Here is a 6,000-nt window from a genome sequence, read left to right as displayed (position 1 = left end):
CTCTCCACCCACTCCACTACAGCCCCATCGATGTGGTTGGAGGCGTGCTCGCCCCTCCGTTTCCTGTAGTCCACGATCAGCTTCCTTTGTCTTGCTGACGTTGAGGGAGAAGTTGTTGTCCTGGCACCACACTGCCAGGTCTCAGGCACAGTGAGAGAGCACGGATAACAGCAGTCAGCTGTGAAGTAGTGGTCGGAGCCCAGTGAGAGCACGGATAACAGCAGACAGCTGTGAAGTAGTGGTCGGAGCCCAGTGAGAGTATAGATAACAGCAGACAGCTGTGAAGTAGTGGTCGGAGCCCAGTGAGAGCACAGATAGCAGCAGACAGCTGTGAAGTAGTGGTCGGAGCCCAGTGAGAGCACAGATAACAGAAGACAGCTGTGAAGTAGTGGTCGGAGCCCAGTGAGAGCACGGATAACAGCAGACAGCTGTGAAGTAGTGGTCGGAGCCCAGTGAGAGCACGGATAACAGCAGACAGCTGTGAAGTAGTGGTCGGAACCCAGTGAGAGCACAGATAGCAGCAGACAGCTGTGAAGTAGTGGTCGGAGCCCAGTGAGAGCATAGATAACAGCAGACAGCTGTGAAGTAGTGGTCGGAGCCCAGTCAGAGAGCACAGATAGCAGCAGACAGCTGTGAAGTAGTGGTCGGAGCCCAGTGAGAGCACAGATAACAGCAGACAGCTGTGAAGTAGTGGTCGGAGCCCAGTGAGAGCACAGATAGCAGCAGACAGCTGTGAAGTAGTGGTCGGAGCCCAGTGAGAGCACGGATAACAGCAGACAGCTGTGAAGTAGTGGTCGGAGCCCAGTGAGAGCACGGATAACAGCAGACAGCTGTGAAGTAGTGGTCGGAGCCCAGTGAGAGCACGGATAACAGCAGACAGCTGTGAAGTAGTGGTCGGAGCCCAGTGAGAGCACGGATAACAGCAGACAGCTGTGAAGTAGTGGTCGGAGCCCAGTGAGAGCACGGATAACAGCAGACAGCTGTGAAGTAGTGGTCGGAGCCCAGTGAGAGCACGGATAACAGCAGACAGCTGTGAAGTAGTGGTCGGAGCCCAGTGAGAGAACAGATAACAGCAGACAGCTGTGAAGTAGTGGTCGGAGCCCAGTGAGAGCACAGATAACATCAGCCAGCTGTGAAGTAGTGGTCGGAGCCCAGTCAGAGAGCACAGATAACAGCAGACAGCTGTGAAGTAGTGGTCGGAGCCCAGTGAGAGCACAGATAACAGCAGACAGCTGTGAAGTAGTGGTCGGAGCCCAGTGAGAGCACAGATAGCAGCAGACAGCTGTGAAGTAGTGGTCGGAGCCCAGTGAGAGCACAGATAACAGCAGACAGCTGTGAAGTAGTGGTCGGAGCCCAGTGAGAGCACAGATAGCAGCAGACAGCTGTGAAGTAGTGGTCGGAGCCCAGTGAATAGAGTACAGTGAAAGTACAGGCAACGTCTGTTTTATTCAGGGTAATGTGTTCTCAGTCCTCTGACACAGGGCACTGCCGGCGTGTCTAAGATTGTCGGCTGCATTATTAACGATACAATAGAGGCTTGGCGAGCTATTAGGACGCTGGAATGCCACGTTTTAAAGGCACAGAGGAAGTTACTGCACTAGACAGAGTCGGCTCTTGCTCTAGCATCTTGTTTGATTCCAGTTGTGTCTGTTGGAGGGTTCCTTCAGCAGTATGACGGGGGGGATTTTAGTTTTCCCCTTCAGCAGTATGACTGGGGGGATTTTAGTTTTCCCCTACAGCAGTATGACGGGGGGGATTTTAGTTTTCCCCTTCAGCAGTATGACTGGGGGGATTTTAGTTTTCCCCTTCAGCAGTATGACTGGGGGGATTTTAGTTTTCCCCTACAGCAGTATGACGGGGGGATTTTAGTTTTCCCCTTCAGCAGTATGACGGGGGGGATTTTAGTTTTCCCCTTCAGCAGTATGACTGGGGGGATTTTAGTTTTCCCCTACAGCAGTATGACGGGGGGATTTTAGTTTTCCCCTTCAGCAGTATGACTGGGGGGATTTTAGTTTTCCCCTTCAGCAGTATGACGGGGGGGATTTTAGTTTTCCCCTTCAGCAGTATGACTGGGGGGATTTTAGTTTTCCCCTTCAGCAGTATGACGGGGGGGATTTTAGTTTTCCCCTTCAGCAGTATGACTGGGGGGATTTTAGTTTTCCCCTTCAGCAGTATGACTGGGGGGGATTTTAGTTTTCCCCTTCAGCAGTATGACGGGGGGGATTTTAGTTTTCCCCTTCAGCAGTATGACGGGGGGGATTTTAGTTTTCCCCTTCAGCAGTATGACTGGGGGGATTTTAGTTTTCCCCTTCAGCAGTATGACAGGGGGGATTTTAGTTTTCCCCTTCAGCAGTATGACTGGGGGGATTTTAGTTTTTTCCCCTTCAGCAGTATGACTGGGGGGATTTTAGTTTTCCCCTTCAGCAGTATGACTGGGGGGATTTTAGTTTTCCCCTTCGGCAGTATGACTGGGGGGATTTTAGTTTTCCCCTTCAGCAGTATGACTGGGGGGATTTTAGTTTTCCCCTTCAGCAGTATGACTGGGGGGTTTTTAGTTCCCCTTCAGCAGTATGACTGGGGGGATTTTAGTTTTCCCCTTCAGCAGTATGACTGGGGGGATTTTAGTTTTCCCCTTCAGCAGTATGACGGGGGGGATTTTAGTTTTTTCCCCTTCAGCAGTATGACTGGGGGGATTTTAGTTTTCCCCTTCAGCAGTATGACGGGGGATTTTAGTTTTCCCCTTCAGCAGTATGACGGGGGGGATTTTAGTTTTCCCCTTCAGCAGTATGACGGGGGGGATTTTAGTTTTCCCCTTCAGCAGTATGACTGGGGGGATTTTAGTTTTCCCCTTCAGCAGTATGACAGGGGGGATTTTAGTTTTCCCCTTCAGCAGTATGACTGGGGGGATTTCAGTTTTCCCCTTCAGCAGTATGACTGGGGGGATTTTAGTTTTCCCCTTCAGCAGTATGACTGGGGGGATTTTAGTTTACCCCTTCAGCAGTATGACTGGGGGGATTTTAGTTTTCCCCTTCAGCAGTATGACTGGGGGGATTTTAGTTTTCCCCTTCAGCAGTATGACTGGGGGGATTTTAGTTTTCCCCTTCAGCAGTATGACTGGGGGGATTTTAGTTTTCCCCTTCAGCAGTATGACTGGGGGGATTTTAGTTTTCCCCTTCAGCAGTATGACTGGGGGGATTTTAGTTTTCCCCTTCAGCAGTATGACTGGGGGGGTTTTAGTTCCCCTTCAGCAGTATGACGGGGGGGATTTTAGTTTTCCCCTTCAGCAGTATGACTGGGGGGATTTTAGTTTTCCCCTTCAGCAGTATGACGGGGGGGATTTTAGTTTTCCCCTTCAGCAGTATGACGGGGGGGATTTTAGTTTTCCCCTTCAGCAGTATGACGGGGGGGATTTTAGTTTTCCCCTTCAGCAGTATGACTGGGGGGATTTTAGTTTTCCCCTTCAGCAGTATGACGGGGGGGATTTTAGTTTTCCCCTTCAGCAGTATGACTGGGGGGATTTTAGTTTTCCCCTTCAGCAGTATAACGGAGGGGATTTTAGTTTTCCCCTTCAGCAGTATGACTGGGGGGATTTTAGTTTTCCCCTTCAGCAGTATGACTGGGGGGATTTTAGTTTTCCCCTTCAGCAGTATGACTGGGGGGGATTTTAGTTTTCCAGTTGTGTTGGTTGGATGATTCCTTCAGCAGTATGACTGGGGGGATTTTAGTTTTCCCCTTCAGCAGTATGACTGGGGGGATTTTAGTTTTCCCCTTCAGCAGTATGACTGGGGGGATTTTAGTTTTCCCCTTCAGCAGTATGACTGGGGGGTTTTTAGTTCCCCTTCAGCAGTATGACTGGGGGGATTTTAGTTTTCCCCTTCAGCAGTATGACGGGGGGGATTTTAGTTTTCCCCTTCAGCAGTATGACGGGGGGGATTTTAGTTTTCCCCTTCAGCAGTATGACTGGGGGGATTTTAGTTTCCCCCTTCAGCAGTATGACGGGGGGGATTTAAGTTTCCCCCTTCAGCAGTATGACTGGGGGGATTTTAGTTTTCCCCTTCAACAGTATGACGGGGGATTTTAGTTTTCCCCTTCAGCAGTATGACGGGGGGGATTTTAGTTTTCCCCTTCAGCAGTATGACTGGGGGGATTTTAGTTTTCCCCTTCAGCAGTATGACGGGGGGGATTTTAGTTTTCCCCTTCAGCAGTATGACTGGGGGGATTTTAGTTTTTTCCCCTTCAGCAGTATGACGGGGGGGATTTTAGTTTTCCCCTTCAGCAGTATGACTGGGGGGATTTTAGTTTTCCCCTTCAGCAGTATGACTGGGGGGATTTTAGTTTTCCCCTTCAGCAGTATGACTGGGGGGATTTTAGTTTTCCCCTTCAGCAGTATGACTGGGGGGATTTTAGTTTTTCCCCTTCAGCAGTATGACTGGGGGGGATTTTAGTTTTCCAGTTGTGTTGGTTGGATGATTCCTTCAGCAGTATGACTGGGGGGATTTTAGTTTCCCCCTTCAGCAGTATGACTGGGGGGATTTTAGTTTTCCCCTTCAGCAGTATGACTGGGGGGATTTTAGTTTTCCCCTTCAGCAGTATGACTGAGGGGATTTTAGTTTTCCCCTTCAGCAGTATGACGGGGGGGATTTTAGTTTTCCCCTTCAGCAGTATGACTGGGGGGATTTTAGTTTTCCAGTTGTTTCGGTTGGAGGATTCCTTCAGCAGTATGACTGGGGGGATTTTAGTTTTCCCCTTCAGCAGTATGACTGGGGGGATTTTAGTTTTCCCCTTCAGCAGTATGACTGGGGGGGATTTTAGTTTTCCCCTTCAGCAGTATGACTGGGGGATTTTAGCTTTCCCCTTCAGCAGTATGACTGGGGGGATTTTAGTTTTCCCCTTCAGCAGTATGACTGGGGGGATTTTAGTTTTCCCCTTCAGCAGTATGACGGGGGGGATTTTAGTTTTCCCCTTCAGCAGTATGACGGGGGGGGATTTTAGTTTTCCCCTTCAGCAGTATGACGGGGGGATTTTAGTTTTCCCCTTCAGCAGTATGACGGGGGGGATTTTAGTTTTTGCCTTCAGCAGTATGACTGGGGGGATTTTAGTTTTCCCCTACAGCAGTATGACTGGGGGGATTTTAGTTCACAAGTATTAAACAATGAAACTCACAAAGAAAGTCTCTCTCACAGCTTTTATTGTCTTTGGTAAAAAACTCTTCTGAGTCAAACCATTTCATCTGAGCCCATTTTGGCAATAAAGGTAATCGGGTGCGGTCCCGGTAATGACAGTAATTAGCAGCAAATTATACCTGCTCTTGTTCTGTCTGTCTGTCTGTCTGTCTGTCTGTACCCCACTCTGAAGGATGTAATATGTCTGTACCCCACTCTGACGGATGTAATATGTCTGTCTGTCTGTCTGTCTGTCTGTCTGTCTGTCTGTCTGTCTGTCTGAAGGATGTAATCTGTCTGTCTGTACCCCACTCTGAGGTGTAAAGTGCAAAGCAGGTGAGGTGTAAAGTGTAAAGCAGGCGAGGTGTAAAGCAGGCGAGGTGTAAAGTGTAAAGCTGGCGAGGTGAAAAGCAGGCGAGGTGTAAAGTGTAAAGCAGGCGAGGTGTAAAGTGTAAAGCAGGCGAGGTGTAAAGTGTAAAGCAGGCGAGGTGTAAAGTGTAAAGCAGGCGAGGTGTAAAGTGTAAAGCAGGCGAGGTGTAAAGTGTAAAGTATGTGAGGTGTAAAGTGTAAAGTAGGTGAGGTGTAAAGTGTAAAGCTGGCGAGGTGTAAAGCAGGCGAGGTGTAAAGTGTAAAGCTGGCGAGGTGAAAAGCAGGCGAGGTGTAAAGTGTAAAGCAGGCGAGGTGTAAAGTGTAAAGCAGGCGAGGTGTAAAGTGTAAAGCAGGCGAGGTGTAAAGTGTAAAGTAGGTGAGGTGTAAAGTGTAAAGTATGTGAGGTGTAAAGTGTAAAGCAGGCGAGGTGTAAAGTGTAAAGCAGGTGAGGTGTAACGTGTAAAGGAGG

This window comes from Salvelinus fontinalis, chromosome 28 (genome assembly GCF_029448725.1).
Source record: "Salvelinus fontinalis isolate EN_2023a chromosome 28, ASM2944872v1, whole genome shotgun sequence".
Classification (NCBI taxonomy): Eukaryota; Metazoa; Chordata; class Actinopteri; order Salmoniformes; family Salmonidae; genus Salvelinus; species Salvelinus fontinalis.
Note: the sequence above shows the minus strand (reverse complement) of the source record.